The sequence below is a fragment of the Loxodonta africana genome, chromosome 2 (genome assembly GCF_030014295.1).
Source record: "Loxodonta africana isolate mLoxAfr1 chromosome 2, mLoxAfr1.hap2, whole genome shotgun sequence".
NCBI classification, from domain to species: domain Eukaryota; kingdom Metazoa; phylum Chordata; class Mammalia; order Proboscidea; family Elephantidae; genus Loxodonta; species Loxodonta africana.
Genome location: NC_087343.1, coordinates 76,578,740 through 76,604,851, shown reverse-complemented (window position 1 = coordinate 76,604,851; position 26,112 = coordinate 76,578,740). Strand labels below are relative to the sequence as shown.

Sequence of the window (26,112 nt, the reverse complement as noted above, 5' to 3'; positions counted from 1 at the left end):
AAATATCATATGAGACCACTATTATAAGAACTTGAAAAACAGTTTAAACAGAGTAGAAAATATTCTTTGATGTTTATGAGCGTGGGGAGGGAGAAAGGGAGAGGGGTAGTCACTAGTTATATAGTAGATAAGAACTACTTTAGGTGAAGGGAAAGACAACACACGATACAAGAGAGGTCAGCAAAACTGGACTAAACCAAAAGCAAAGAAGTTCCCTGAATAAACTGAACGCTTCCAAGTCCAGCATAGCAGGGGCAGGGTTCTGGGGACCATGGTTTCAGGGGACATCGAAGTCAATTGGCATAATAAAATCTATTAAGAAAACATTCTGCATCCCACTTTGGAGAGTGGCGTCTGGGGTCTTCAATCCCAGCAAGTGGCCATCCAAGATGCATCTTAGCCATCCAAGATGCATCAGGTCTTAGCCCACGTGAGCAAAGGATAATGAAGAACACCAAGGACATAAGGTAATTATGAGCCCAAGAGACAGAAAGGGCCACATAAACCAGAGGCTACATCAGCCTGAGGCCAGAAGTTGATGATGCCTGGCTACAACGGAGGATTGCTCTGATAGGGAACACAGCGGAGGGCCCTTGAGGGAGCAGGAGAGCAGTGGGATGCAGACCTCAACTTCTTGTAAAAAGATCAGACTTAATGGTCTGACTGAGACTAGAAGGACCCCAAAGGTCATGGTCATGAGACCTTCTGTTAGTCCAAGACAGGAATCATTCCCAAAGCCAACTCTTCAGACAGGGCTTGGACTGGACTATGGGACAGAAAATGATACTAGTCAAGAGTGAGCTTCTTAAATCAAGTAAACACATGAGAGTATGTTGCCAGCTCCTGTCTGGAGGGGATATGAGAGGGCAGAGGTGGTCAGAGTCTGGCCTGATGGACACGAAAATAGAGAGTGTAGCGAAGGAGTGTGCTATGTCATTAGGGGGGAGACCCACCTAGGAGTATATAGCAAGGTATATGTAAATTTTTGTACGAGACTGACTTGAGTTGTAAACTTTCACTTAAAGCACAATAAAAAAAAAAAAGGTAAGGGATTAGCGATACTGAAGTATATATATTTGAAAAATACACTGGCTTAAAATATTTAAAAAAAATTTGAAGACTTAAACCCATCTATTATTTTGTCAATAATAGTAAAAGCTAGAAATTTGGGTTGGTCTCTGGGTGGTACAAATGGTTAAGTGCTGGAATACCAACTGAAAGGTTGGAAGTTCAAACTCACCCAGAGGCACCTTGAAAATAACGCCTGGTGATCTGCTTCCGAAAGGTCACAGCCTTGAAAACCGTAATGTTATGTACTGAATTGTGTCCCCCAAATATATGTGTTATAAATCTTTACCCATACACCTGTTGTTATAATCCCACTTGAGGATGGGTTTTCTTTATCATATCGATGTGGCAATATTGGTGTAGTGTATGTTTTAAGTCAATATCTTTTGAGATATAAAAGAGGAGATTAAGGAAACAGAGATGGGGAAAGATGCCAAGCCACATGAAGATCACCAAAGGACCAAGGAACAGAAGATGAAAAGAGATAAGGACCTTCCTCCAGAACTGATGGAGAAAGCCTTCCCGTAGAGTTAGCACCTTGAATTTGGACTTCTAGGCTCCTAACCTGTGAGAAAATAAATTTGTTTGTTAATGGTACTAATTTGTGTTAATTCTGTTACAGTAGCATTTGATAACTAAGACAGAACTTGGTACTTGAGAGTGAGGTACGAATACCCCACTGCTCTAACAAATACCTAAAATGTGGAAGTGATTTTGGAATTAGTAATGGGTAGAGGCTGCAAGTTTTAAGATGCCGAATAGTAAAAGCCTCGATTGCCTTGAAGAGTCTGCTGGTAAAATTATGGACGTCAAAGGCAATTCTGGTGAGGGCTCAGAAGGAAGTGAGGAGAGCCATAAAGTCTCTATCATCTTAGAGAATACATATGGCTCCATCAACAGAATGTTGCTAGACCTGGGGACATTAAACGTACTTCTGGTAAGGCTTTAAAAGGAAATGATGATCATGTGACTGGACAACAGAGGTAGGGGGGTGCTTTTTATACAGTGGAAAAGGAACTTGTCTGAATTATGTTAAAATGTTTGGTGGCAGGCAGAACTTGTAAGTGATGAATCTGGATATTTAGCTGAGGAGATTTCTAAGCAAGATCTTAAAGGGGCAGTACCATTTCTCCTTGCTGCTTATAGTAGAATGTGGGAAGAAAGAGGTGGATTTAAAAATTAACTGTGAAAATAAAACCAGAACTTAAAGATTTGGAAAACTGTGTTGTACAAACTAAGTATATATACCCTAAAACTCTCACCAAGAACTTGGTGACTCAATCTTTTGTTGAAGAGATTAAGCCTGTGATGGATCTAACCAACTACCACAGCAGAAAACCCATCTGCTTAGACTAAAGGGGACAGAGACAGGATGAAAGGAAGGAAAGCTGTCTGTCTCTTGGAATTTTACAAGCAAGAAAACAGTCCAGAGGAGCTGTATCTGTTGTCCTCCAAGAGAAGAATCATCCCCAGGGCAGCTCGATGATCACCAGAATTGTTGGAAGGAACACTGAAAGCAAGGCTGACTAGGTTTCATAAGGGTGGAGCCAGGACCTCCTAGGTTTGAAAAGGTGAAGCCACAGACTCCTAGGTTTAACAGGTTGGAGGCATGTCCTCCTGGGTTTCAAAGTGTGGAGTCACGGCCTCCTTGATTTCAGAGTTAGATCTCCACCAACTCGATTCCAGAGAGTGGGGATTCTGTTCATGTGAGCCAAAAAGATGTAGATATAGCCCAAAGCTGAGGGTGTGGGGCTGCCATGCTCAAAGGTCAAGAGAATGGAGTTGCTGCTCAAAGCTGAAGGGGTAAGGTTGCCATTCCCAAGGGGCAGAACAACAAAGCTTACTGAGGCTGAGGGGGTGGGGTCGCCATCAGATGGACTAGGAGAACAGGGCCACCCAAAGCCTAGGGCCTACACCCAGAATCTGGAGAGCATGGCCAACACCCAGAGTCTAGAGAGTAGGGTCATTGCCCAGATGGTCTCAAAGAAAAGAGGGTTATTTTCAAGCCTTGAAAGCTAATGTAATTTGTTTTGTTGGGTTTTGGACTTGCTTGGTGCCCCTTATCCCTTCTTTCCCTCCAATTTCTCCCATATGTAACAGAAACGCCTACACCTTGTGCCCATTCCACCATTGTATACTGGAAGCAGATAACTTGTATTCTAGATTTCACAGGCTCATGCATGAAGAGGAATTTTGCCCCAGGACTGAATATACCTAAGTCTCACTCATATTTGATTTACATGATTTTATATGAGATTTTAGACTTGGAATTGATTTAAGACTTTTGGGATGATGTGATGGGATGACTGTGTTTTGCATACAGGAATGACATGAATTTTGGGGGGCCAAAGGGTAGAACGTGATGGATTGAACTGTGTTCCCAAAAAACTGTGTTGTAAATCCTAAACCCTATACCTGTGGTTATAATCCCATTTGGGAATGGGTTTTATCATGTTAATATGGCAGCATTAGTATATATCTCTTTTGAGATATAAAAAAGCAGATTAAGGAAGCAGAGATGAGGGAAGATAGATGTCAGGCCACATGAAGATCACCAAGGGATTGAGGAATAGAAGCTGAAAAGAGACAAGGACCTTCCTCCAGAGGCAAGAGAGAGAAAAAGACTTCCCCTTAGAGCCAGCACCCTGAATTCAGACTTCTAACTTCCTAAGCTGTGAGAAGATTAAAAACCCGCTTGTGGTATTTCTGTTACAGTAGCACTAGATAACTAAAGACACCTACAGAGAACAATTCTATCATGCACACTTGGGTTTGCCATGAGTAGGAATTGAGTCGATGGCAATTAACAACATTTTTGAGTACCAGGTAGTGTCCTAAGCACTGACATATGTTAACTAACTTAATCCTCACAACTCTATAATGTAGGTATTAACCTTATTTTACAGATAAGTAAATTGGGGCACAGAGAAGTTAGGCCACTTAACCAAGGTTACTCAGCTAGTGAATGACAGAGCTGTGATTCACACCTAATTAACCTGGCTCCTGAGTTTAATCTCTAAACCCCTAATATACTGCCTTTCCAATGAAATATCAATTTTCTATAAACTGGGAAACTAGTAACATCATAAAGAAAACCATTTTTATACTAAAGAAATAACATATGTTTGAAACCTGTGTATTGATGAAAAAGAGAAAAGTAAAAATCATCTTTCACTATAAGTTACAGTAGAGCTGAAGAGGCAAATGTATATAGCCTGAATTTATAATAAAAATGAGATATTTGAATAGCATTTTAAGTACATGAGTTCAAAACATTCCAATCTTCACAACTTTCCTTTGTTGCAAGTAGCTGGCAAGTATCTTCACTTGACAAACAGATACATCAAAACACAGAGCTTAAGTAATACGCTAAATCATTTACTGAATGTGAATCAGACCTATAGACTTCCAAAGAAAATGTCTCTTATACTGGTTTTTTTTTTAAAAAAAACGATGCTATGATGAATAAGGAAGAAAAAACCCAAATGAAAGATATTCAAAGGGCTAAAAAAAGCATGCTATTATTTAAAGAGAAAAGTTATTTAATACTTTCATGAGAAATCAAATGAAAGTTCAGGTACAAAGGGAAAGAAGAGAAAGTTTAAAGGTAGCTAATAATTAGTAATTTTTAAAAACTAGTCTTTTTTAATACTAAAAAAAAAAAAAAGCCAACAGATCTGTTAAATTACAGCTATCAATGGAACTAGAAAGTCCTTTAAGATAATCTATAAAGTAATCAAATCATAGGTTATAGACCAAGAAATATGAGAAAATGCAAAACCAATTGCTGGGCCCAAGGTTGCTGAGGGGATGAGCTCAACAAGATTAGAAGGGCAAGGACCACAGCAATATGCATTTTCTGATGTTACATGGCATTAGGCACATAATAGATTTTAACTCATCTTTTATTGACTGATTAGGGTGAATGATCTAGTTTACCACTTAAAAGAGTTATGTTGAGAGATTAAAATTATAATTTTCTGGCACTACAAATTTTTTGTCATTATCTAAGAGCTGGAAGATTAACTGAACAAAGTCGTTGTTGTTGTGCCGAGTCAGTTCCGACTCAAAGCGACCCTATGCACGACAGAATGAAACACTGCCCAATTCCGTGTTTTTATGCTTGAACCCACTGTTGCAGCCACTGTATCTATCCATCTCGTTGAGGGTCTTCCTCTTTTTTGCTGACCCTCTACTTTACCAACCATGATGTCCTCCTCCAGGGACTGATCCCTCCTGATGACATATCCAAAGTATGTGAGACAGAGTCTCGCCATCCTTACTTCTAAGGAGCATTCTAGCTGTACTTCTTCCAAGACAGATTTGTTCATTCTTTTGGCAGTCCGTGGTATATTCAATATTCTTCTCCAACACCACAATCCAAAGGCGTCAATTCCGCTTCAGTCTTCCTTATTCATTGTCCAGCTTTCACATGCATATGAGGACACTGAAAACACCATGGCTTGGGTCAGGCTTAGTCCTCAAGGTGACATCTCTGCTTTTCAACACTTTAAAGAGATCTCTTGCAGCCGATTTGCCCAACGCAATGTGTCTTTTGATTTCCCGACTGCAGCTTCCATGGGTGTTGACTGAATCCAGGTAAAATGAAATCCTTGACACCCTCAATCTTTTCTCTGTTTATAATGATGTTGCTTATTTGTCCAGTTGTGAAGATTTTTGTTTTCTTTGTGTTGAGGTATATAATCCATACTGAAGGTTGTGGTCTTTGATTTTCATCAGTCAGTGCTTCAAGTCCTCCTCACTTTCAGCAAGCAAGGTTGTGTCATCTGCATATCACAAGCTGTTAGTAAGTCTTCTTCCAAATCCTGATGCCCCCTTCTTCTTCATAAAGTCCAGCTTCTCGTATTATTTGCTCAGCATACAGATTGAATAGGTATGGTGAAAGGATACAACTCTGACACACACCTTTCTGACTTTAAACCACTCAGTACCCCTTTGTTCTATCCAAACAACTGCCTCTTGATCTATGTACAGGTTCCTCATGAGCACAATTAAGTGTTCTGGAATTCCCATTCTTTGCAATGTTATCTATAATTTGTTATGATCCACACAGTCGAATGCCTTTGCATAGTCAATAAAACACAAGTAAACATCCTTCTGGTATTCTCTACATTCAGCCAGGATCCATCTGACATCAGCAATGATATCCCTGGTTCCATGTCCTCTTCTGAATCCAGCCTGAATTTCTGGCAGTTCCCTGTTGATATACTGCTGCAGCTGCTTTTGAATAGTCTTCAGCAAAATTTTGCTTGCATGTGATATTAACGATATTGTTCAATAATTTCCACATTCAGTTGGATCATCTTCCTTGGGGATAGCATTTGAGTAGCATGTCTAGTCGTCTTCAAAGGTCTTCCTAAAAGGGCCTCTAATGCGTATATTTAAACTTTCCTTAGTACCTGATTTCCAAAAGAAAATACATATATTTAAACTTTTCTTAGTATCTGATTTCCAAGAGTAAAGGACAATCAGGTTTCTCTCTAAGGAAAGTTTACATATATGCATTAGAGGCCCTTTTAGGAAGACCTTTGAAGATGACTAGACATGCTACTCAAATGCTAGTTAAAGTTTACAAGGGAACATTAAACAAACAAACAAAAAGTCTGGTGATAAGAGGATCTCTGGGTGGTACAAACTGTTAACGCGCTCGGTGCTAACAGAAAGGTTAGAGGTTTGAGTCCACTCAGAGGTATCTCAGAAGAAAGGCCTTAGGACCTACTTCTGAAAAATCAGCTTCTGAAAACCCTATGGAACACAGTGCTACTCTGACACATGTGGAGTCGCCATGAGTTGGAATCCACTTGACAGAAACTAGTTTTTGACGGGTAGATGATAAGAAGAAAAGCTTGATTTCAAAATTCAATTCAATCTACAAACCAAGCACTTTTTATACTTCAGCTCATTTAATATTCACAACAACACTATGAGGTAGATGTTAACTTCATTTTATATTAACTGAAGTTCAGAGAGGTTAAGTAGCTTGTCTAGCTAATATGTGGCCAAGTGGGCACGCAAAACCAAATCTGTGTGATTTCAAAGTCTGTAACTATGCCTAGTAATAATGGCAACCCTGTTAGCATTTATAGAGTGCTTCTATGTACCAGTTATGAAGTAGTTTAAATGCACCATCTTATTTAATTTAATGAGCCCTCGTGGTGCAATGGCTAAAGCGCTTGGTTGCTAACCAAAAGGTTGGCAGTTCGAACCTACCAGCCACTTCACAGGAGAAATATGTGGCTGTCTGCTTCCATAAAGATTTACAGTCTTGGAAACCCTATGGGGCAGTTCTACTCTGTCCTATAGGGTCACTATGAGTCAGGATCAACTCTATGCCAGTGGGTTTGGTATTTGGGTGGGTTACGACTATCTCCATTTTATAGAAGACGAACAGACTTAAAAGAAGTTAAGTAATACGTCTAAGGTCACAAAGATACTAATGAACAAAGCCAGGACTCAAGCCCAGATGCACCCACCTCCAGAGCCTGTGCGCTGAACCACTCTGCCACATTATTCTCATTTTGCTGCCTCCATGAACATGTGACTAACCCTTAAGAGAACTACTGGGTAGACTTTGACACTGTTGGGTATACGTCTCTTTTCCTTTCTATTTCATACAGTATTAAGAATTTAACAGCTATCTTGATGAATGTTTTCTTTCTTCAGTCATTTCAGATACGATAACTGTACCTTGCTTTTCAGAATTCAAACTTCTCAGGTTTAATCAAAATAAGTAATATATCCCATATATTTAACTTTTGTTGACATCATTGTCACCTTAAAAACATCAAGTCTTTGTTGACTTCTACAATGGATTTAACAAGCACAGTTTGTCTCACTCTCCAGGTATGGGTTAAGCTACTAAACTGGTGGTTCTCAACCCTGACTGCACATGATAATCATCTGGAAACTTAAAAAAAAAAAAATATGATGCCTGTCTCCCACCTTCTCAACTGACTTAATTTGTAGGTGGGGTCTAGGCACCTAAGCATGGGGATTTTTAAACAACTCCCAGGCGATTCTTATCTATAACCAGTTGAAAATCACTAAACTCAATAAATCTGCTCTTGCCGATTCCATTAGTTTTTAACAATGAGCAGCAGTATTCTAGGATAATGAAGACTAGAATGTAGACTACACTGAATAATATGGAAACATTACTAATCACTAGCAAAATGTCTCTGATGAAAACGAAAACATAAGAACATACTGTTTAAAGTCACATAATAATTTGCACTACTTAGTAAGGACTGGATGTAGTCAGAAGCCATTAAGGCTAATGTTCACTTATTTTGTAGTTTAACAGTGACAGATGCTTGGTAAGGAGCTGCACTTAAGCTCTAAGACAGAAATGGAAACTTGAGAAAAGTTAAGACTTGGGGGAAGAACATAAGTGTTTATCTTTAGAAAGTTATAAGAAGTATTATACAATTATAGTCCTTGACTGGCCAAATAAAATTTAAAATCATATATCAAATGAACTTATCTTGCAAATAATAATGGTATCTCCTTCAAATGGCAAGATTATGTCATGCATAAAACCAAAAGTAAACCCTTTTGAATAATAAACCAAAGGCACCTAATAGCATATAAAATAAGTAAATTAGGTCTTTGATTCTTTTAGCACTGTAGGCTTCAGATGAGCTTTATTAAGGATCTTCCCATTGCTACATTCAACCTGAGGGTTATTTATTTAGTTATATTGACTGTTGTCACTACCTATGTCAATTCCACTCCAGCAGTTTTCATTTCTGTGACATCAGTTCAGAAAAAAGCTGTTTTAAGTTTTCTCTAAGTAATATGATTATAAATTCCATTTCAGAACACTGATCATTGCCAAGTGGTTTCAAGTAAATACTGCACTTAATAATTTTCAAAGTACATTCATATTTTATCCCATTTGATTTTCAAAACTACCCTGTGAGGTGAGGAAATCAGTTTCAGTGATATTAAGAAACTCGCCAAAAGTCACTCAGCTAGTAAATGTCAGAGCTGAGGTTGGAATGTATGTTTTCCTACTCCTGGTCCAATGTTTCTATTACTCCAAACTGCTTCTTTAATTCATAGTTCATTAAATATATTAACTATGACCAATTAAAAGAGCAGCTTGTCTTTGACCTTGCTCGATTGGTGGATTGATTCCTGATTTATGTGTGGATATACACGTAACATGGAAACAAATCTCTATGTACTCTAGTAAGACTACAATGGATCACAGTAAAATATTGGCACTGAATGATTAAAAACATATCAGCACTATGCAAACTACTGACTACACCTGTATTTAACCCATTTCCGTCGAGTCACTTCCGACTCGTAACAACCCTATAGAACAGAATTAGAACTGACCTATATGGTTTCCAAGGAGAGGATGGTGGATTCGAATTGCTGACCTTTTGGTTAGCTGCCAAACACTTAACCACTGAGAAACCAAGACTCCTAGTGTATTTAAGGAACGGGTAATAATGGCTATTATGCAAATAGTCAAATATTTTCCAGTGTAACACATCTGAAATTGTAAGGCAATAAAAGGTATGATTCAATGCTTTAGAATCCACTTTACCTATTTTACAAATGAGACATACCTGTACAGTTTTTGAGAGAAAGCCAAGCTGTTAATTTTCTGAAATCACGAAAAATGGAGAAAATGTTGAAGTTGTCAAGGATTTCGGTTTACTTGATCCACAACCAATGCCCATGGAGGCTGCAGTCAAGAAATCAAACGACATATTGCATTGGGCAAATCTGCTGCAAAAAACTTCTTTGAAGTGTTAAAAAGCAAAGGATTGGTGCGCCTGACCCAAGCCAATGTATTTTCAATCACCTAATGGACATATGAAAGTTGGACAGTGAATAAGGAAGACCAAAGAAGAATTGATGCCTTTGAATTATGGTATTGGGGAAGAACACTGAACACACCATGGACTGCCAGAAGAATGAACAAATCTGTCTTGGAAGAAGTACAGCCAGAATACTCCTTAGAAGTAAGGATGGCAAGACTTCGTCTCAACTACTTTGGATGTGTTATTAGAAGGGACCAGTCCCTGGAGAAGGACATCATGCTTGGTAAAGTAGAAGGCCAGCAAAAAAGGGGAAGACCCTCAATGAGATGGAATAACACAGTGGCTGCAACAATCGTCTCAAACACAGCAACCATTGTAAGGATGGCGCAGGACCGGGCAATGTTTCGTTATGTTGCACAAAGGTTGCCGTAAGTTGGAACCAACTCGATGGCACCTAACAACAACAAGTTTTTGAAAAATTACATAGCATATAGGCCATTTAACTACAAATACACTGCTTCATTGCAGTTAAGGCTCCTAAAGTTCTAAAGTGATAAAAAGCAGACAGGGCCCTAGAAATTTCTCATTCATAACCAAAATGATCCTTGATTGCTGAAGTGTGAAGTACTGATTCAATATATCACATTTTCAAGTGTAAACAGAAAAGGGAACACAGCGCTGTATTCACTGGCAAAAGCTAAACTGGAAAAGGGTCAGAGCAGTTTAGACAGTAAAACAGGTGAAAAAATGTTACCATTTACTAGGTTAGTTAGGTTGTTCAACCAAACAACCCACTGCTGTGGAGTTCATTCCCACTCATAGAGACGGTATTGAACTGAGTAGAAGTGTCCCATAGGGTTCCCATGGCTATAAATCTTTACAGAAGCACACTGCCACATCTTTTCCGCAAAGAGCTATGAGTCGAAAACAACTCAACAGCAGTGGGTTTGGTTTGGTTTAATGTTTGTTGCCCTCACATTTCACCCCTACTAAAATTATTAAAACCCAGTTACTGATGACAGCTTACATCATCAGGTAAGATTAAGACGAAGATTACCTCAATTGTTTTTGTATGATCAGAGAATATGCAACAAAATGGGTTATTTAATTTGTCATTAATTGATAGTCTAAAGAAATAGAAAAATCAAAGCAGAAATATTCAAGGCATAAGAATAACAAAGAAAACAAAACCAAGTGGTGAGTACTAAATCAGTTATGAATGAAATTGGTCTGAAAAAATTTTATAAAGGTGAAAATTAAGTAATTGATTGAAGTTAGTCTCTATAGAATACAAAGAGATGAGAAAAAACATCACCAAGAAAATTCTGTAAAAGGCAATCCAAAAACAGAAAAAATATAGCAGAAAATAACGTTGTATAGTAGATCAGGGTATTATATACACAACAGTTTAGTACAAAAAATACAACAGCTCAGATTCTGTAAGTGCTAAAGTATGTTTTCCTATTATTGTAACAAAGAAACAGTGAGACACAAGCGAAACTATTAAGACATAAAAAAAATTTAATAACTAGAATGAAATGTGAAATACGGAAATTTGAGATTATACTGGACACAAAGGATAAAGCTAACCTACTATCCACACTAAGAAAGTGTTCAGTTTGTCAGCATATATCCTAAAAACAGACTCTTGGGTTAAAAAGCTTACTGGAGTCTTGAAATGCAAATAGAGACGGGAGTTATCAACCAGTTGAGTAATCACATCCTTATTACCACCCATCTCCCTCATCCCATGAAATTGGGATTTATCAATTTAAACTGCAATTAGAGAATAAACTACAGCATCTTGAATGAAAACAGCATTATATAGCATCTATCCAATTCACTTATTTCAAAGATGTTGAAATCAAGACCCTGATATCATCATTACAAATTAAGGGGAAGAATTAGACTTCTATTTTTAAAAACAGAACATCCAGTTCTGTATTGAGTTTTTTTCCCTCCATTTCTGCATAGTACACTGATTTTATGATAGATGTCTATCACTAAACACACAGGCCTTTTCTAAAAGGGAACCAGGCAACCTATTGTCTATGTCTAAGGGATGGGCCTAGTGGCAAGGTTTATACTTTGTGACCTCATTCCCTAACCACACTTATTAAACCAGAATTGGGCACCTGATGAATTCTGGCACAAAAAGATGATCTAAATCAATTGGCTTTCCTTTCTTGGGAATATAAGATCATTTACCACTTACTAGGTCTGAAAGCAGAAAGCAGTAAGCAGGTGACCACTAGTAGATTTCACGTGCAAGACAAAATTACGAAGTGGCAGAAATTCTAAGCAAGTGGAGAGAAGAATGGACGAGCACTAAGAGAAGCAAGGAAGCACAAAAAAAAGAGCACATTGTCCACCAGAGCCCTACCCCAAAACCCATTACTGTCCAGTCAATTCCAACTCATAGCAACCCTATAGGACTGAGTAGAACTGCCCCATAGAGTTTCCAAGGAGCGCCTGGTGGATTCGAACTGCTGACCTTTCAGGTAACAGCTGTAGCACTTAACCACTACACTGACAGGTTTCTTTGTCCACCAGAGTGAAGAGTAACTGCTCCTGGGAGCTGTCTTTTTTCCTAATGGCTTTCTATTTCTAATCCATGGATAACTTAAATCTCCTCTTTCTCTTAAGAGAGCCATGGTGGCACAGTGGTTAAGAGCTATGGCTGCTAACCAAAAGGTTGGCAATTTGAATCCACCAGCTGCTCCTTGGAAACCCTATTGGGACAGTTCTACTCTGTCCTATAGGGTCGCTATGAGTCGGAACCGACTCTACCGCAATGGGTTTGGTTTCTCTTATGACAATCTGAACATGTTCCTCTTCCTTGGAACCAAAAGAGCTTAATTAGCTGAGGAAAATTAAATAGCTATTCAAATGTATATCACATGAACTAGTTATAATAAACTATTCCTAAAATGGATTTGTTTTAAGCAGAAGGAACTGAACTTTCTATGGAGTTCTCTAGGAACCGTAAGGTTGGTAAAATGAAGGCTGATGACTAGCCTGAGAATTAATTTTAGACTCAACACCAGTGTAAATTTGAGAGCTGCAGTGGAAGCTTCTGAGAGGTATTGAATATAATGAATATACCTCAATGGGTGGGGAGTAAACTGGGTGGGAAGAGTACAGAAACCAAGAATGAAGTCAGCTGCCAGTTCAGGTGTGTACCCGCTTTACGAATAACAGAGTTCCCTACCCTTCTGCTATCATCCCCCCTTCCCCTGTCTCTTCCAAATCACAGAGGACTGTGGTTCTAAGGACTGGTAATCATTGCCACTGCTGTCAATAAGAGGAAAAAAGCTTACAACATTCATTTCATTAACAGTGGGAGATGCAAGGACAGTGGCAATTTACCCTCACTATGATGCTTTTTTATGATGCCAGTCTTCAGGTAGTACTTGCTTCCCAAGACTCAGAGACTCCACAACTCAAAGGACCCAAAAAATCTCTTATCATGCAACTCTGGGAAGTACCACTGTTTACAAATATGGTGGATAAACATCTGCTTTATTTAAACAAATATAAAAGGGAGCTCTTAGCATATTGCAGCAAGACATAGTACAACAAGATAGTGACACTTTAATAGCTTTATCTGGAAAACTCATTTATAACTGATAGCACATGAAAGAAAATTTGTAAGAGGAAACACAACAGTAAACAAACATGGGAAAATGTTGAACCTTATTAGTAATCAATAAATATAATAATGAACTAATGTTTTAGCTTACTTAGTAAAGGTAATTTTGAAATAATAATATCCTATCTTATGCTATAGGCTTGCTATGAGTTGGAACCAACGGCATAAAACAATAATGATATCCTATTGCTGCAGAGGGTATGATGAACCAATTTTAACAAATTACTAATGGTAGTATAAACTAATACAATTTATTGGAAATTGACTGAGCAATTTATATCAAAAGTCATATAAATTTTTATACTCTTTGTCCCCAAGATTCCATTTTTGAGACTTTATCCTAAGAAAAGAATACTGAAAAGTAAGTATTATTCTCAAATATTTTATTTCAGAATTATTTCTAATAGCAACAACAAGTACATGAGCAAATAACACAACATTCAACTGATGGGCTATTATACGCTCATTTAAAAAAAGATGGTTATTTCTGTAATCCGTTGAACCCATTGCCGTTGAGTCAATTCTGACTCGTAGCGACCCTACAGGACAGAAGAGAACTGCCCCATAGGGTTTCCAAGGAGCGCCTGGTGGATTCAAACTGCTGACCTTTTGGTTGGCAGCCATAGCTCTTAACCACTACCCACCAGGATTTCTGGTTATTTCTGTACTGACATAAAAAATGTTTATGACTAAAAAGTGGGAAACATGATAAAAATGTATATACAGTGTAATTACAAATAAGTAAAAACATATATTTTTAAAAAGGCAGAATAATGTAAGTGAAAAAGACTGGAAGGAAACAATGAAAAGCTCACAGTGTACTCCAAACTCAAAACCAAACCCCTTTGCTGTCGCGTTAATTCCAACCTATAGGACAGAGTGGAACTGCCCCATAGGGTTACCAAGGCTATAAAACTTTACAGAATCAGACTGCCACATCTTTCTCCCGTGGAGTGGCTGGTAAGTTTGAACTGCCAACCTTTCCACCAGGGCAGTGTATTAGGGTGCTAAAACTATGGGTCTTTTTTAAAAAATTTTTCAATATTGTGGTTGTTGCCTTTGTAATATAAATAAATAATAAAAATGCTCAACAGAATAATTGAAGTCATATAAAGCACAGAGGCAAAAGATCCCAGTGAACGATACTATTTCATAATACAATGGTTGTTGTTCTTAATGACAAGTCATTGAGAAGCTTAAATTACACTCTTTTCTACTGTTTAAGAAGGTAGGAAACATAGTTTTACAAATTTTTTGTAAAACTTCAAGTTCGTGGTGCTCAAAAAGGGTTAAATTTTAGTTATCTAGAAAAGTGGAGCAACTTTTTCCCAGGTTATGCCATTAACATTAGCAGACACAATGATATAAAAATGTAGGAATTAAAAACTCTTTAAACAGAAAAAAATTGATTCAACTTTTGCAAAGCACATGAATTATACCAGAAGAAGGGTCTTACAAGTCCAGAGACTTAGTCTGAGACAAAGGCCGGCCTGAAGATTAAAGAACAAAAGTTTTAAATTGACTTAGATAGTAGGGGTTACTATAGATTCCACACTTGTAATTGTTGTTTTACTATCCTATGTGTATTAAAATAATTTTTAATGACATAATAACAAATTAATATGAAGACTTATTCAAATGCTAAGTAAATGTTAAGATATATATAAATATCCTGAGTATCAAAAGAAACAATATTTTAAACATCTTTTATTAAACTTCCTAATTTTTCAAAACACTGACGTGTAATTTTGAAAATATCATTTAAGAAAAAAATCAATGTACAGCTCAATTAAACCATGTACTGCACTAGAATAATAATAAAAGTCAAAGATGCAAAGCTAAAAGCAAATTAAAATAAACTTTAACTTAGAAAAGAGAGCCTGTAATTCCTCTACCACGGTTTTGCAGGCTTTCGTATTAACAAATTCTACATATACTTTCCGTAAGTATTTTAAGCAAAAAATTGCATACCACTGCATGATAAGAAAATTTATACCGCAAAAATAAAGAAATCTAAGTTAAATTAATGAGTGCTGTTGTTGTTAGGTGCTGTTGAGTCGGTTTCGACTCATAGTGACCCCACGCACAACAGAACAAAACACTGTCCGGTCCTGTGTCATTGTTGCTATGCTTGAACCGACTGCTGCAGCCACTTTGTCAGTCCATCTTGTTGAGGGTCTTCCTTTTTTTCACTGACCCGCTACTTTACCAAGCATGATGGCCTTCTCCAGGGACTGATCCCTCCTGACAACATGTCCAAAGTATGTGAGATGCAGTCTTGCCATCCTTGCTCTAAGGAGCATTCTGATTGTACTTCTTGCAAGACAGATTGTTTGTTCTTTTGGCAGTCCATGGTATATTCAGTATTCTTTGCTGAAATACCCAAATAAATGGGTATATATTTCAAGTAACTTTAATCTGTCATTTAGCATATACTGAACTGAAAAAAAAAAAGCTTAGTGTTCTACTACTTTTTATCTGCCTAATCAACTATTTGTGTTATATAGTATTTAACCTTACTCTAAGAAAACAATCCATTAAAATCAAGACTTTTAAAAACAACAAATGAAAACTGTTTAAGGTAAAAAATAAATTTCATTTTTCCTGATACTTTTAACTATTTTTGTTTGACTATCACTGATTTGCAATTTCACTTATTTTTATATGTACTTAATCAAAGAACCATTGATCAATATTAAATCACATAAAAAGAAACTTGTCACAGAAATATAAATTGACACCCCATGTTACATCAAAATTAGATACTTTTCAAAAGAGTATTTGCAAATAAAATTTCAAGCCTATAAACACTTCATTTTCAGGAGGGGAAGTTATTATGCATGTGACTAAAGTAATTCAGTTTTATTACGCATCCCCCCAACGAAAAAGTTTTTAAAAATGATTTGTTTCTTGCCATCTTAAAATATAACAAAAATATGATAAAAATGAAGAAGCACTCATCAAGATGTAGTAATTTTCTTTAAAAAAAAACCCACAGATTCTATCAACTCCTCTAACCCTAAATTCATACACTTAGATCTATAATTCACTACATATAAAACTCATGTAATCAAAAAATCTCTGCTTAAAGACTGAGTCCAGTACAACTAGATGGTGCCTGGCTACCACCACTGACTGCTCTGACAGGGATCACAGTAGAGGGTCCCGGACAAAGCTGGGGAAAAATGTAGAACAAAATTCTAGCTCAAAAAGAAAAACCAGACTTGCTGGCCTGACAGAGACTGGAGAAACCCTGAGAGTATGGCCCCCGGACACCCTTTCTGATAAGTAATGAAGTCACTCCTGAGGTTCAACCTTCACCAAAGATTGAAACAGCCCTGTAAAACAAAACAAGACTGAAGAGGCACACTAGCCCAGGGGCAAGGACTAGAAAGCAGGAGGGAACAGGAAAGCTGGTAATATGGAACCCAAAGTTGAGAAGGGAGGGTATTGACATATTGTGGGGTTGTTAAGCAATGTCATAAGACAGTATGTGTACTGTTTAATGAGAAACTAGTTTGTTCTGTAAACCATCTAAAGTACAATTAAAAAAAAATCTCTGGTTAAGAAATATAATCTTGAAAAAAATTGTATTAGAATGGACTGTTAATATATTTTTCTGCCTAAGGACACTAATGGAATAGCTAAAAAGGGATGGAAAGAAAATGTAGAGCTACAAATTACCTTTACTTAAAACTACTTGCATAGTTCTGTGTGCCTATTTAGTTTATGAGGTAAAAACACCACACGTCATATAGTTTTTATCAGTACACATAAGATTCTAATGAACTGCCTCAAAAGCACACACTATTTCCATTACATGAAACTAATTCTTAGAAAAATAAATTCATTTATCATAAACTTTTCCTAAATCATTTTTCTGGAGTAGAGTTGGGGATATAGAAGGTGAATCACTGCCTTAAATTGTGTGGAATGATCCAAAAACCAAACCAAACCTGCTGCTGACAAGTCAATTCCAACTCATAGCGACCCTAAAGGACAGAGTAGAACTGCCACATAGGGTTCCAAGGCTGCACAGAAGCAGACTGCCACATCTTTCTACTGTAGAGCAGCTGGTGAGTTTGAACTGCTGACCTTTGGATTAGCAGCCAAGCGCTGTAGCCACTGCGCTACCAGGGTTCCTTTATGGAATGATACGATTTAAAAAATAATTTAATTCAGCAAATAATCCATATTATTTACAGTTTTAAAAATCTGTAATGTACAGTCAATTCCGGATTATACATTCTTAGGGTAGTAAGCATATCTTGAAGAAAGGAACTCTAAAAATTAATTCAATAAGCACAAACATTTATTAAATACTTGTAGAGTATGCAGGATTGTATAGCTGGAAACCACAAATACATGGAAAGTCTGGAATGAGCAGGATGAGTTAAGAAATTTCTAAGATTTCTTTAAGTTATTAAACTCAACATGCGGCTAGGCATTTTCATAAACTTGACTGAAAAGCATTTCAGATGCCCAGGAGGTTTGTATTTCTCAGAATGAGAAAAAGATAATTATACCTGAGATCAAAATTTTGCCTTGACTGTTGAGCAACTCAAATCTCTAGAATCACACTGGAGTATGAATGCGTAGATTTTGTTTTTCAAATAAAAATTGCCTGCCATGCACCTGATCAGTAAGTGCCAACACCAAAACAAAAACCTCTAACTCACTAGGGATAAATAAGATGAAATAAAGCTGTTTTTTGTTTGTTTGCCTCATTCTTTTTCATTTCACTACTGGCTCTTAAGCTTTCCCATCAAATTCCTACATTAAATCTTAAATTACCACACCACTCTCGTTTCAGAGCCTACTAACCAAACCAAATCAAACTTATTGCCATCGATTCCAACTCACAAAAACCCTATAGGACAGAGTAGAACTGCCCCATAAGGTTTCCAAGGAGCAGCTGGTGGACTTGAACTGCTGACCTTGTGGTCAGCAGCCGAATGCTTAATCACTGTGCCACCAGGACTCCTTAGAGCCGATTATCTAAGCTAAAAACAAGACTCTAGAAAAATTTCCCATCTTCACAGTCCCTCCACTGTTTCATCCTGTACTTATTGAGGGTAGGGAGAGGTGTTAGGCCAGGGGAAGGACAGTGTTTGGAGGAGGTGATGTAGACACTTGAACTCACGGTTACAGCCTTTCTGGAGCTAAAAGCCCAGTGTAACTTCATTGGACTTTAGGACAAATTGCCTTCTACTAAGGGTCTTTAAGTCTTCTGTGTAATGGAAAGCCAAAATAACATCAGAAAAAGAAAAGGGTGTTGAGGGATCTGGGGCCCTTGTCTTAGTCTCTGCGCTTAGAATAGCAAGCTGGGCAATCCTATATAAACCACTTAACACTAATTTGGTTTATTTCCTCATCTATAAAGCTGCTAAAAACCACGTTCCTTTCAGCTTCTAAAAGTAAAATATCTAGTTGACTGTAGATAATGAATCGTCATATTCCACATAAAAAGTTAGCCTTAATTATTTTCTTTATATCTGCTACTGAAATTCTCCAAGCCCCTCCTATTCTTCAGGGAAACTTATATTCAACTCAACTGTTCAACTGTGGTTCTGGGACTACTATGCTACCTCAGTGGGAACTACATGTTACTTGATTCATTCAGCAAATACTTGGGCTCCTGTGTAAAGGCACAATAGTGTGTCAGGCTGTGGGTTACTTCTCACAGAATGAGTCACATCAGTAGTAAGGGCAATCTTCAGTTGAAAATATTACTGAAGAATTTTCATCATAACTTGGCTTTCTATCAAACAGAAGTCTCTACCCACCAACCCCTCGAAACTGTGTAAAAGAAAACTGCAAAACATTACTGAATCAAATATCCAATGATATGTTCTAATTCCTGTTCTGGAGTGGTGGAACATTGATTTGGTTTTCATGTTTCACTCCTTCTTACACTTTTCCTAAATTAACTCTCTAGGTAAAGATTTGACAAGAAGCATTTTATGAGCTTAACCAAACTTTTTTTTTTTTTAATTGTCCATAGGTTTATAGAACAAACTAGCTTCTCATTAAAGTTAGTACACATATTGTTTTATGACCCTGGTTATCAACTCCACAACATGTGAACACACTCCCTTCTTGACCCTGGGTTCCCTATTACCAGCTTTCCTGTCCCCCCCTGCCTTCTAGTCCTTGCCTCTGGGCTGGTGTGCCACTTTAGTCTCATTTTGTTTTATGGGCCTGTCTAATCTTTGGTTTTCTTAAAGTCAGGAGTGACTTTAAGACAGGGAGCAAAGGCCCTGAGATCAGAGGGTGCCTATTTGAGGAATAGTGAAGAGAAGACTGATGTGGTTAGAGGAGAAGCAAGTAAAAGAGAGATAGACTATACTAACAGGGAGGTAACAGGGCGTTGGGTGTGGAACCAAGGGACTTATTAAGACAGAGAACAGAGAGCCCCCCTGCCAAATCTGCAAATAAAGTAACAAGATATGGGCCAGGGCATGCAGAAACAAAGCCATTCCCCAAAACAATGGGGCAGGGTATCAGAAAATGGCCCGCAAACTTCTTTCGAGTTGTCTCTCAGAAGCAGCTGGAGAAAACCAGCCCCAGGGACATGCGCAGAACATCCACCTGTGACCGCTGTGTGACTTTCCAGCAGGGGCAGTAAGGGGCTGCAGCCCCAGCTGGGGAATCGGACTCCGGGAGCAAGACTGCGCAGGCACGACACCCCATAATAAGTCCTGCTATGAATCCCAGAAGCCTCTGGGACAGGAACCATTGTGGAAAGCTGCTGCGCTCACACCTTAGTTAACATATCCCTGCCTGTGTCTATGAATAAACATGAATCTTTTCCCACCCAAGAACTTTTAAAAACTCAGGGCCGTCTTTTGTTCTGTGAGAGGGGGGTATGGGTTGCTCTAGACCCTCCTTTTCTGCACCTGCAAGCCTCTTCAATAAAGCTTTGCTGCTGTGGAAAACTCTACATGCCTTACTTGCTCACTCTTGACCAAGGAAAGGCAAGAACCTTATTCCGGTAACAGCTTCGTTACTGAGCTAAAAGGGTATCCAGGGGCCATACTATTGGGGTTTCTCCAGTCTCTGTCAGGCCAGTAAGTCCGGTCTTTTTTTGTGAGTTAGAATTTCGTTCTACATTTTTCTCCAGCTCTGTTCAGGACCCTCTATTGTGATCTCTGTCAGAGCAGTCAGTGGTGGTAGCCAGGCACCATCTAGTTGTACTGGGCTCAATCTGGTGGAGGCCATGGTAGCTGTGGTCCATTAGTTCTTTGGACCAATCTTTTCCCTGTGTCTTTTGTTTTCTTCTTTCTCCCTTGCTCCCCCAAGGGGTGAAAAACCAAAACAAAACCAAACCCGTTGGCGTTGCCAATTCCGATTCATAGCGAACCTATAGGACAGAGTAGAACTGCCCTATAGAGTTTCCAAGGAACACCTGGTGGATTTGAACTGCCGACTTTTTGGTTAGCAGCCCCGTGGAATTTCTTAGATGGCGGCTCACAGGCTTTTAAGACCCCAGATGCTACTCACCAAAGTAGAATATAGAACATTTTCTTTATAAACTATGTCGTGCCAATTAAGCTAGATGTTCCCCGAGACCATGGTTCCCAGAGTCCTAACCCCAGTAATTTGGTCCCTCAGAGAGTTTGGGTGTGTCTATGGAGCTTCCATGACTTTGCCTTGGACAAGTTGTGCTTGCTTCCCCAGTACTTACTCTTCACAAAAATTACCACTTACCTATTGTCTAGGTAGTGTTTTTCCATCCCCACCTTTCCCCTCCCTCATAACCATCAAAGATTGTTTCTTTTTGAGTGTAAACCTTTTCATGAGTTTTTATAGCAGTGGTCTCATACAATATTTGTCCTTTTGTGATTGACTTATTTCACTCAAAATAACACCCTCCAAATTCATCCATCTTGTGAGATGCTTCACAGATTCAACATTGTTCTTTATCATTGCATAGTACTTTATTGTGTGTATATACCATAGTTAGTTTATCCATTCATCTGTTGATGGGCACCTAAGTTGTTTCCATCTTTTTGCTATTATGAACAATGCTGCAACGAACATGAGTGTGCATATGTCCACTCATGTAACGGCTTTTATTTCTCTAGGATATATTCCTAGGAGTGGGATTGCTGGATCATATGGTATTTCTATTTCTAGCTTTCTAAAGAAGCACGATATCATTTTCCAAAATGGCTGTACCATTTTGCATTCCCACCAGCAGTGCATAAGTATTGCAATCCCCCCACAGCAGCTCCAACATTTTATTTTTTTTTTATTTGTACTTTAGATGAAGGTTTACAGAACAAACTAGCTTCTCATTAAACTGTTAGTACACATACTATTTTATGACATTGGTTACCAACCCTATGACATGTCAACACTCTCCCTTCTTGACCTTGGGTTCCCTTTTACCAGCTTTCCTCTCCCCTCCTACCTTCTAGTCCTTACTGGGCTGGTGTGTCCGTTTAGTCTCCTTTTGTTTTATGGACCTACCTAATCTTTGGATGAAGGGTGAACCTCAGGAGTGGCTTCATTACTGAGCTAAAAGGGTGTCTGGGGGCCATATTTTCTGTTTTTTTTTTTTTTTATTGTGCCAGTAATGCTGGGGTGAGACGGTATCTCATTGTGGTTTTGATTTGCATTTCTCTAATGGGTAGTGATCGCGAGCATTTCCTCCTGTGTCTGTGAAACACTCTTTTTAAAACACAGATCAGTACTCTTTAGACTACCTCCATAAGTATAAAAAAAAAAGACTACCCCAACCCATTGCCACTGGGTCAACTCCAACTTCTAGCGACCCTACAGGACAGAATTAAACTGCCCCGTAGGGTTTCCAAGGCTGTAAAACTTTACAGAAGCAGGCTGCCACATCTTTCTCCCACGAAGTAGCTGGGTGAGTTCAAACTGCCAACCTTCTGATTAGCAGTCAGCTGAGCACTTAACCACTGTGCCCACCTGAGCTCCTTTCCATAAGTATACTGCCAACTAAACTCTACCACAAAAGAATCTAATTATTTTATTTTACCTTTCTAAAGGTAAAACTTTGAAAACAAATCATTTACGCCGAAGTCAGATAAATTTTACATACAATGTTAATCAATTTTCTTACTCTTTTCTTCTCTCCCAATGCTCATCAGGGTGACAAATTAAACTCTGATCCACCATTATGAAGAGAGTTATAATTCAGGTCTAGATATGTAAAAATTATCCTTTTGATGTAAGGATCACTGCTACTGATCTATATATACTTGACTTATTTTTCTACTTCAGATTTTTCCATGTGCTACATGGGAGGCAGGTAGTATAGCACATAAGACTGCAAGCCCTGGAGCCTCCCTCTGCTTGACTTTGAGTTCTGGCTCTGCCATTACTGGTCATGAAAAGAATAATTAACCTGTGATCTATAAAATGAGGATAATTAACAGTACCTGTATCTCATGGGGGAAACCCTGGTGGCGTAGTGGTTAAGTACTACAGCTGCTAGCCATAAAGGTCAGCAGTTCGAATCCGCCAGGCGCTCCGCGGAAATTTTACAGGGCTGTTCTTCTCTGCCCTGTAGGGTAGCTATGAGTCGGAATCAACTCGACGGCAGTGGGTTTGGTTTTTTTTTATATCTCATGGGGTAGTTATGAGGACAAAATGGCAATGTCCCATCTTAAAAAAAGAAAACATCTCTGTCTAAAAGAACATGACATCTAAATGTACTATAAAACCCTGGATCTGGATACTGCACTGGAGGGAAAAAATGCTATAAAGGATCTTACTGGGACAACTGGTAAAATTGTAATATGGACTATAAAAAACTAAATTTTTTGAATTTAATAACTGTACCGTGGTTCCATAGCAGAATATCCTGGCTCTTAGGATATACATATTAAAGCATTAAAGGGTAAAGGGACACGAGGTATGCAAACCACTCTCAGATGATCCAAAAATAAAAAATAGTGTGTGTGAAGTGAGAGCGAGGGAGAGGGCAAGAACGAGAATGAGAGAAACATCTGGCAAAATGTTACAAATTGGTAAATTTGTATAAAGTCTACATTTGAAATTATTTTAACATAAAAATAATTTCTTAAAAGTTGTGTACAGTCACTGTCTCCCCTTCTTTATTCCGCTAAGACTGAGATTTCTTTGGTATCAATCCAATGACTTCTTCTTGGCCTTATCTTAATTTCTCCACAGTATTCAACAAAGGTTGTTACTCTTTCTTCCAAACCCTCTCATCTCTTAGCCTGTGGCACCACATCTCCCTGGTTTTCCTTTTATCTCACTGGCTATTCTTTTTCAGGCTTGTTTGCTGGTTCCTCCACTCCTAAGCATCAGTCTGTGTCATTAAATAAAACCCTGAATTACAGAGTCAAGTATCCAATTTCTTACAAGACATATCTACTTGTTTGTGAAAAGGACATCTCCAACTTCGCTGGTTATAAAAGAACTCTCTTGATTCCCCTCCCCACTCCAACTCACTGACTGGGCTCCTCCCCAGTTGCCTAATGTCACTAAATGCTAGTAGTGTTCACCCAGTTGTTCAGGTCAAAATAGTCATCTTTGATTTCGCTTCTCCTCATATCCTACATCCAAACCATTAGTTAGTTCTGTCAAAATGCACTCGCAAAATGTACCATTAAAATATACCCTGATCTGACCACTTCTTACCGCCCCTACCTTTCACCCTAGTCCAGATACCATGGTCTACAAAAGAATGTTCTACTACGAGAGGTTCCCCTGCCTTCTCTTTTGCTCCTTTACAGCCTGCTCCCTATAAAGCATCACAAATGATGTTGCAATTACATTCTTTCCCTGATCAAAACCTTCCGGTGGTTTCCCATTACACTTATCTATTTTATTTTTTGCTTTCTCTTTGCTTTAAAAAAAAAAAAAAAAAGTCTTTAAATACATAGTTAATATGGGAATGCTTCTTGTAAAAAATTAAATAAAGAATACAGAAAAAAATTCAAGCACCCTTCCTGGGCTCTTTCCCAGAGGTACTCTAGTATTCATTTGATCTGTATCTTTGCAGAACTCTTTTCTGTGCATTTAAATACACATATATGCATAGAAATAAAAAACGTTTTATTTCAGTTCTCTAACAACCCATTCAAAATATGCCTTAATTTTCCTAGTCATTACATATAGGTTTATTTCATTATTTAAGGTGCCCTGGTGGCACAAACCCTGGTGGTGTAAAGGTTAAGTGCTAGGGCTGCTAACCAAAAGGCTGGCAGTTCGAATCCACCAGGCGCTCCTTGGAAACTCTACGGGGCAGCTCTACTCGGTCCTATATGGTCCCTATGAGTCGGAATCGACTCGACGGCAACAGGAATGATTGGATGGATTGGTGGCACAAATAGTTAAGCACTTAGCAGCTAACCAAAAGGCTGGCGGTTCAAACCCATCCAACAATCTGCTTCCATAAAGAAAACCCATGGGGTAGTTCTACTTTGTCACATGGGGTCGGTATGAGATGAAAGTGACTTGATGGCACCTAACAAAATTCCCTTATTTAACTGCAGTTTGGTTTATTGATGAACACTTAGACCTTTTACCAGTACAAACATTCCATTCATTTAACAAATATTTACTAAGTGCCTACTATGTGTTAGGTACTGTTCTAGTTGCAGTAAATAAATACTGTTGCCTTCTTGGAGCTTACCTTCTTATAGGAGAACAAATTATTCAGACAAATTATTCAAAGAAGGTTTATTCAGAGTATAAACAGAATAAGATATATAGTATAAACTTCTCCTGTAAAAGGCTTTAGAGTAAATATTTTAGGCTTTGCAATCTCTGTCATATTCTTTGTTTTGTTTTCAACCCCCTTTAAAAATATAAAAACTATTCTTAGCTCACCGGCTGTCAAAAACAGGCCATAGGCCCACTAAGCCATACCTTGCTAACTCCTGATATGTGTTAGGATGTGTTAGAAGGTGGTATGTGCTAAGCAAAAAATGAAAAGGTACACAGGATAAGGAGTGGGAGGAGGTAGGATGCAGTATTAAATAGTGTTTAAAGAAGATGAGATCTGTGCAAAGACCTGGAGGCCAGTGACTCAGGCAGATATTTAGGAGTTTATTCCCAACTGCAAAACCAGCCAGAGCAAAGGCCCTAAAGTAGCAGCATGACTGATGTGTTTAAGATATAGCAAGGACAGTGAGCTGGGGGGAAAGTGGTAGTAGGAAACGAGGTTAGGAAGGTAAGGAGAAAGGAAAGTGGGCTGTGCAGATCACACGTGGCCTTGCGGAACATGGTTTACTTTTCCCTGACTGAAAGGTGGAGCCACTGCAGGGCTTTGAACGCAGAACTAACAGGCACTGTCTTAATTTTTAAAAAGTTCACTCTGGCTACTTTATTGAAAGAAGGCTGTTGGGAGGAATTTGGGTAGAACGGGAGAACAAGCAGTAACCTATTTCAGTAATCCAACAGGATATGACAGTAGGGGCTTGGACCAGCATAGTGGGAGTGAAAAAGGGGTAGGATGGTAGGATTCTGGATATATTTTAATGCTACAGAAAACAGGTTGTCCTTGGCAGAATGGATCTGGAGAGTGATTGAAAAAGAAGGTAAGGGTAACTCCAAGGTTTTGGCCTGAGCTACTGGAAGGATGGAGTT

The 26,112-nt window shown here is 38.4% G+C and overlaps 1 protein-coding gene across 3 annotated transcripts in view; it reads right to left on the bottom strand.

Moving 5' to 3' along the window:
• TNPO1 (transportin 1) overlaps positions 1–26,112 on the bottom strand; it is a 115,607-nt gene that overhangs the window by 73,005 nt on the left and 16,490 nt on the right. Inside the window, exon 2 of one of the 3 annotated variants that reach the window (XM_064272978.1) lies at positions 9,672–9,790. The exons of the other annotated variants lie outside the window; for them this stretch is intronic. The gene's annotated coding sequence lies outside the window, so the exon portion shown is untranslated. The remainder of the gene's footprint in view (positions 1–9,671; positions 9,791–26,112) is intronic. 3 annotated transcript variants of the gene reach the window in all.